This window comes from Triticum aestivum, chromosome 7D (genome assembly GCF_018294505.1).
Source record: "Triticum aestivum cultivar Chinese Spring chromosome 7D, IWGSC CS RefSeq v2.1, whole genome shotgun sequence".
NCBI lineage: Eukaryota > Viridiplantae > Streptophyta > Magnoliopsida > Poales > Poaceae > Triticum > Triticum aestivum.
Window position 1 is genome coordinate 190553057 of NC_057814.1, and position 8130 is coordinate 190561186.

General features: G+C 48.8%; 1 pseudogene; it reads right to left on the reverse strand.

Annotated features, from left to right (window-relative positions):
- Nucleotides 1-214: 214 nt before the first annotated feature.
- On the reverse strand, nucleotides 215-1783 carry LOC123168127 (E3 ubiquitin-protein ligase Siah2-like; annotated as a pseudogene).
- Nucleotides 1784-8130: the final 6347 nt, after the last annotated feature.

Here is an 8130-nt window from a genome sequence, read left to right on the forward strand (position 1 = left end):
AGCATATAAGATGTTACTTCTTACCCAAAGGATCTTTATATCCAACAGACAAAAAATATCCATTCGACTATTAGAAATTACTTTCATTGTTGATCTGATGTCGAGGTAATTGCTGCATCACCACCAAAACCCACCATCTCTTAAGCTAAAGTAGACCGAGCTAACCCCTATATTAGCATATTACTAAGATAAACAGAAGGCACTGCAGAATCATTTAGGATGTGAGCTTGTCAATTTGAATGTGGAGGGACACCAGCTTAGCCCCGGGTAGCAGCTTGGGCGAAACTGTGAAGAAGGTCAGCTCCTGCACGGTGACGTCGCCGGGATCCCTGCTACTTGTCACCTCCATTTCCACCTTGACGGCGTCGGTCCTGCCTTTGGGCTCCCCCGGCGGGCCGTTCGCCCACAGCTTGACCACGTAGTGCGGCAGTGGGGACGCCCCCGCTCTGATGCAGACGACCGACATGGCGATAGGCGCGCCGATGTCGAGCACGCCGCCGACTAAGAAAAACATGCGGCCGTCCTCCTCCGCGAACAGCAAGAGCCGTGGCTCCGACAGTGGCACTTGCAGCTGGAGCGCCTTGCCGTGCTGGATCCTGTGCACGGGCATGGGATGGACGGTGCTGATGTGGTGGGAGAGCATCGGCGGTGGGCCTTCGTAGCCGCAGATGGGCACGGGGCATTTGCAGGGCGCGAGCAGACACACGCTCTGGTGATCGGCGAGCTTGTGGTAAGTGACGTAGAGCCCACAGCCTTTATGCGGGCACTCCACCCTCACCGAGGAGAGGACGGCGTCCACCGCCGTGTTCCGCACGTCGAAGCCACCGCCGTGCTCGCACTTCTGGCACTGCCGCTGGTTCCCGGGGTGCTCGACGCGGCAGTCCGCGCAAGCCAGGTGCCCTCCCTTGCACTGCACAAATCAATCGAACAACACATCAATCAAGAAACCTGCACCTTGCTTGATCAGCCGAACGGACGAGGTGTATTCGAACCTCATACACTGGAGGCTTCAAGGGGCAGTGGAGCAAGGTGAGGTCCATCGAGCCCATAGAGAGCTCCATCGTCGGGTCCTGTTCCGTCTGCATGATCTCGCCCTCCTCGTGCACAACCATCTCTCGTTTTATTAGGGCCGTGGCATTACAAAGCTTTACCGTCACATATTCATACTACTTCAAGGTGCATTAAATCAACACATGCAAGTATCAAAAGGAGAGTCACGGCATGCATGCATGCGTTGTAATTAATGCATCGGTAAACGCAAATTATTGAAATATATCGAGTGCAGTGCTTTGATGTGTCGCATGAACTCGTACAAGACCGAGAAGTTTGATTACTACAACGCCCTCTCGCCTTAACCGCACCTGCCTTTGGCTGCATGATAGGTGGGCCACCGACCTGTTGGGCCCACCTGTCATGGACACAAAGGCAGGAGCAGTAAGTCAATGAAGTTGTGTCCCTCCCTCGCCCATGAGCGTGGTGGCTGGCAGGACTAGGAGAAGCTTTCGTTCGCTACACGCTCTCCCTCCCGTATGCGGTGGACATGCAGCAGTTCAATCGGTGTCAGATGGCACTTCCTCAAGGCAGATCCCTCCTCACTTCCTCGAAGCTTCTTGTCCTCTCCCTCCCTCCCTCTCGCACCGCCCGTGAAGGCGCCTCGCCGTATCCGCGCTCCATCTAACCTTGCTATCCAAACACCTTTTTGGTTAGAGTTACTTCAGGGTTAGTTCAGGGTTATAATCTAACTCTAACCTCTAACTGAGTTAGAGTATCCAAACAGGGCCATTGTTTGACTTGCCGAAGAGGCGAAGAGCCAAGCGCAACCCGGATGCTCGTGTGGCAGTTTCATGTGTAGAGTAGTCTAGGATAGTGTATACCGTGCCTGTAAGCTTAAAATCATTGGGGTCAGCTCCATGCTATATTTTTTGGTTAAAATAATCTTCTGGGCCTACCTATCATCCTGGTGATTCTAGTTTGCACGCTCATCTGGTCAAGACAGGAATATATATTTTAATTTGTGGTGGGGTAAATGTTAGAGGTTGCAGCAAATGGAGTATTGTACACTGCGGGTCTTTCAGCCATGTTTAGAGGCAACCATGTGGGGCCAGTGCTATGATGTGTCGCGTCAACTCGTACAACGAGGAGAAGCTTGATTTTACTACTACACGCCTTCTCCCTCGCCCATGCGCGCGGTGGCTCGTAGACGAGGACAGGCTTTTGCTTATCCCTCCTGCTCGCGGTGGACGGACATGCTGCAGTGGATTCGAACATGCAGCAATGGATTCGATACTGTAGAAGCAGTAGTAGTAACATCATTGTTCGTCTTCTCGAAGAGGCGAAGAGCCAAGTGCAACCCGAATGTGGCAGTTGCGAACCTTGGAGCACGCATATAGCCAGGCTCTTGCATGAGACAAAATTGCTATGTGAGCCCACTATTGTAGTACTACTTGCTAGTATAGCCCTATAAACCAGAAAGGAGTATTTGCCTTTCTAGAGATTTCAACAAGTGACTAGACTACACCGAGACGGAGTACATATGGAGCAAAATGAGTGAATCTACACCGTAAATAAATATGTAGTTCTCGTTTTCCTCTCGGCCTTGGTCACGGTGCACAATATTGAGTATACTAGTACTATCATCTTGAAATTTACGAAGTCGCCATAGGCACCTCGTCGTCGACGGGAACGTCTCCTGACACGCGATAGACGCGAGCGGCAGTCGCCTCCATAGGTGCTTGAATGCCAAGGAGGGAGAGAGTAGCAGTTCCCGAGACGTTGAACGGTCAATGATGCATCCTCAAATTACTCTACATGCAGAGGGAATTAATTGGAGAAGCAGAATAGAGCCAGCACGATGTGAATGCAATAGAGTTTGGATTCTCATATAAAGGCGCCCCACCACTCCAATCCATCTACTCCTTAGTCTCTGCGCAACACTGCTCACTCCAATCCAAGACCAAGTAGACCAGGAGCCAGAAGCACCTATGGAGGCGATGGTCGCGAGCGGAAGTCGGCTGTGCCAAATCATCCAAGGCGCCGGCCTACGGCCCCGCACCGCAGCGTTTCCAGACGGTGCTGGCGACCGCCGGCGTCGTAGCCCTCGCCGACGCCGGCTTCACCTCTCGCATGGACGACATGATGGTCAACTCCATCCGCAAGTTCACCGCCATCAAGAAGCGTGTAGCGAAAGTTCCTACTAGTCCTGCCAGCCACCACGCTCATGCGCGAGGGAGGGACGTAGCTTCATTGACTTACTGCTCCTGCCTTTGCGTCTATGACAGGTGGGCCCAACAGGTGGTTGGCCCACCTGTCATACAGCCAAAGGCAGGTGCAGTTAAGGCACCAGAGCTCAGTCCGCGAGGGAGAGGGCATTGTAGTAATCAAACTTCTCGGTCTTGTATGAGTTGAGGCGACACATCAAAGCACTGCACTCGATATAAGTCTTTTTACACATTTCAAATGGACTACTACATACGGATGTATGTAGACATATTTTGCTTCGTATGTAGTCACTTGTTGCAATCTCCAAAAAGACTTATATTTGGAAACGGAGGGAGTACAACGCATGCATGCATGCCGTGACTTCCCTTTTGATACTTGCATGTGTTGATTTGATGCACCTTGCCAAATTTTGACTATAAATTTAACTAACCAAATTTTCATGCATGTCACAAAAAATTACGGGGCTGTTTGGATTGTGACTATGTTTGTCTTATGTTGCCACATTATTTTTCCCACACTTGCCTAACTTGAGTTGCTCAAATTGTTAGACACACTTTGGCTTGCCTAAGGGAATCTTGCCACACTTTTTGTGTCTATGACATGTGGGGTTCACTGCTAATAAAAAAATTCTTGTCTTAGGTGTGGCTAATTAAAAAGACTTATATATTTAGGAACGGAGGGAGTAGAAAATATAAATAATAATGCATGTTGGGGCAACCCACGTTTCCGATAATTTTAGCTGTGGGCTTGTTCACAATTTTTACGAGGGGGTGGTTGTTCATTTAATGGAGGGACTTGTACCAGACTTGAACGATACAAAGTGCGACCTGGCACACCGTAACACCACTTGGAACAAGCGGGTAGCTATCTCAAAAAACAATCAACAACTAAAAAAACGGCGACCTGGCACGTAGTACACAATTTTAAACGATTGTTTTGATGGAGTGAAAAAGGAAAACTACCCCACTACGTATATATAGGCCGGAGCCTCCGCGCTTGCTTGCTAGGGTTGCTCTATTCACACACTCTCATCCTCTCCAGATCTAAACAAGATAGGGGTGGTAACACTGTCTTTCTCCCTTCAAAAAACACTGTCTTTCTATCCTCACCGCTGGTTACAGATCCAGACGTATCCCCCTCCGCGGTGAAGGGGAGGAGGGGCAGCGTTTAGGCCGTCGTCGACAGTGAGGGAGGAGACCCACTGCCGGCCGCACCGTTATCTCTGGCCGAGCGCCGGCGCGGGAGGTCCTCCGATCCCTTCGTTGTTGCCCTAGTGTGGGCAGATCCGGCCTCCCGCCGCCCACCTATCCACATCCCGACGACCTTCAGGTATATCTTCCTTCGAAACCGCCTTAGCGCTACTTCCCCAGCTCGCTACGTCGCTGCATGTGCATCATTTTCTACCTCTCAGCCCCTCTTGATCGGATGGTCCAACGTCACCTTTTTTTCTATTGTTAGAGGTAAAGCTACTTCATGGAGTCGAATCTTCTACTTGGTTCAAACAACAAATAAAGTGGGGGTGGGGGAATTTAGTATGTAGTACATCGGACTTGGTACAAACAGGAAGGAAAGGGGGTAAAAGTAGTACAGACTGGTCATCCAGCCGGTCTCTTGGTCGAAAAGGGAAATATAGGGGTAACGCTGTACACAGTGGTATGACCAGGACTAGATTTGCTATCCACACATAGGAGTAGGTGGCTAGAGTGAACAAAAATGGGACCAGCCCAGATATGTTTCTTGGATGTTTGTTTCTCGGGGCAACAAACTATGAATCACCACTTTATGCCCCTTTTTAGGTCATGGTGCTGGACTACTGGTGCACCCACTCTCCCATGCCCTTATACCAAATATTTAGTTGTTCTTAATCTAGTGCCCCTGGTAAAAATGAAGCCATGCCACTGTTATAAGCCATGACAAGTTTAGCCAAATGTTTTTGCCTATAATTGTTTGAGACTCTGACTGTTTCCTCTGTAGCTTTTTGTGCAAACAGGGATATCCATTTCACCTGGTTGCTGTTGTGACCTTATGGTGCACTGCACAAAACTCTTCTTAAAAGAAGTGACTTTTGTGCTGTTTAACTGGAATGTCCGAATGGAACAGTTGGTTCATTTCGGTGGAACTGCACAAAGGGAGATCTGTGTTCCAATCCTCATCATCCATATTGGCACCATAACCTTCCTTTAGGTAAGAATGATATTTAATGCATGTGTTCATCTCTATTTTGCGACTGCCATGAGAAAACAATGCTATTTTTTACTAGTACACTTGTACTCCCTCACTGACAAAACAAATTCTGAAATAGAAGGCCAATCATGTACTTGGTTTCACCAACTGGTGAGGAGAATGAGAAACAGAGCATGAAGAGGAAGAAGAAGAGTAAACAGTGCCATGGCGATCTTGCTGAAGCCAGAGGCCTCAGTCGAGGCCATTCAAGGGCTCCGGCAACGATTACCTTACATGTGAGACGATCCTCCAGGTAGCCCTTCCACTTGTGCTATCTCACTTAATTAATTAGGAGTACTTAAGTACCACTAATTTATTGCTGCCTAATTTTCCTGTTGGAGTTATACAAATCTTTAGTAGCACCCTATGCCGAATCATGTACGTGTGTATGTTTGTCTATGGAGGTGAATCATGTGGTGGAGCAGGGAGGGAATGCTAACTTTACCCATTAAGATAATGAGGGTGCTTCTATTTGTTAGTGTATGTTTCATCAACTAGTCCCACTATTACAGTAATCTCACTCTCTCAATATATGTGCCAACAGAGATGCTCGATTTTGGTGGAACTGCACAAAAATTTTGGGTGCTTCATTGTCTCGACAGCTTCCTTCCTTTCCTGTTAGTCGCTAATCACGGCTTGCATTCTTCCTTTGTTATCAGTCGCTTGGCTTATCTCGGCTTCCAGTCAAAGGAAATAGTAATTGATATGCTACCTCACACAGGTTGGTACTGGTCTTTATCCTGATTATTGTGCTTGTCATATGTATTGGTAATTTGGTATTGTCCTACTGTTTGCCGATTTCATAAAGGAGTAACTTGGAGCCTGAACTCGTAGGCAAATCATTACATCGGGTGATTTCAGTAGAACTGCACAAAAAGATCAGATGGACAGGTACTTAGGCTGCTGCTATGTACTCCAAAGTTCACTCAGACAAGCATCGATGTTGACAAGAAGAAGTGCCTATATTCATTCGAGTATCAACCGGCGTCAACCAATTGTCAAACTCCAAGTATTAGGAGAGTGAACACCAAAAATATTGCTTGGTGCATAGCCCATAAAAACACAGTCCAGTCTTTGGTCCCAACTTGTGCCTTTTGGTTATCGGCATGTGACACCCAAAAATTTTATTTGGCTTTAACAAAATCTTTATTTGATTTGAAGGAGGTTATTTAAAATTTTCTTCTAAAGGACTCTCCTTCTCAAAAAATTTCTTTTATAACAAGTATTTTCCTTGAGTTCATCCAAAACTTGATCTTTGGTCTTGGAGGTTTTTCATCTTGTGTTGACTCAACACAAATGTTTTTCATTGGGAAAGTTTTTGAAAATCTTTTCTTTTTAAAATAGCCCTATAGCATATGGAGTGATCCTTTCCCTTTCAAAATTTCCTCTTGCCATGACCGAAGTGGAAATCCCCCTTCCAAAAGCCATCTCCCCACTTTGTGTCAAGATAAACTTCAAATCCAGCAAGTTAAACTCCCCCATGATTTTATCTCCATTTATTCCTAATCAAAAACCTTTTCTGTCCTCTATTTTGACCCTTGGAGATTTACAAAGGAACCACTAGTTCTCCTTTGAGTTTTGCCTCCAAACAAATTTCCCTGGCTAGTCCTTTGAACCCTCAACCAAGATCCAGGAAGATCCACTGGTCTCCAGTTCAAAATTTTCAAAATGTGCTTGCTGCAAGTTTGGGCCATATTTGCAAAATTTGGTGAAATTCATTTGTTTTCTCCTCCTAAAAATCTGAGGAAATTCAGGCAGCCTCTAGATGCATCAAGAGGTCACCTCACCAAGTCACAGCTCCAGAAAAATTTTCCTCGTACCCAAATCATATCGTCAAACACCTGGAGGGCGCTGTTACCGTCGAAGTTCAGAGTTTCAGAGAAACAGTTTCAGAGCCAGTGTCGTTTTCTTTAGAACACCATGTCGATCTCGCCAGTAGCTGCAGTGGCACCTTGCGCCCTGTTCCTCCTTCTTATCCCCGCGCCGCACGGTCGCCTGGACGCTTGCGGGCGTCGGCGGCGAGCTGGCCGAGGTGCATCGCCCCATGTGCGGCGGCAGCAGCACCCGCTGCAGCTGCCAGAGATGCACAGCGTGGGACGGTGCCGTCCAGCACCGCCCAAGCCACCAGAGACCACCGCGTGGCCGTCCCCTCCTCTGTGCATGCTGTAGAGCCGTCGTCGTGGACTGGGAGGCACGGAGCGCGCTCCCTGCCGCCGCCGTGCCCGTACGGCCGTTCCGTCGAGGACCGGAGCATTACCCCAACCCGACCAAGGTTTTAGCGGAGAAACGGTGCCAGTGGACCACCATGATGATGCCCAACCGCCTAAACCTCCTGCCCAACCTCTGCCTCGCCGTAATTGCTCGCCGGCGTTATCCCGTTCACGGCCACCTCCTCAGATCGCCTATAAAAGGAGGTCCCGAGCTCGAACTCAAACACGCACCATCACTCCACCCCACAAGAACCACGCCAAGCCACTGGGAAGGCCTCGAGGAAGTCTTCTTCCCCAACTCCGGCCGCCTCGACCCGCTTCGGGATCCGACAAGATTCGCTCCCGTGCGTGCACCCCCGCCTCTCAACTCATGCCAGTAGCCTCCTAGTGCATCCACCTCTCTAACCCGCGCACCAATTTGGAGTTTGCAGCACCCGTCGGAGAGTTCCACCCTCGCCCGAACCACCGCCCGCCGGAG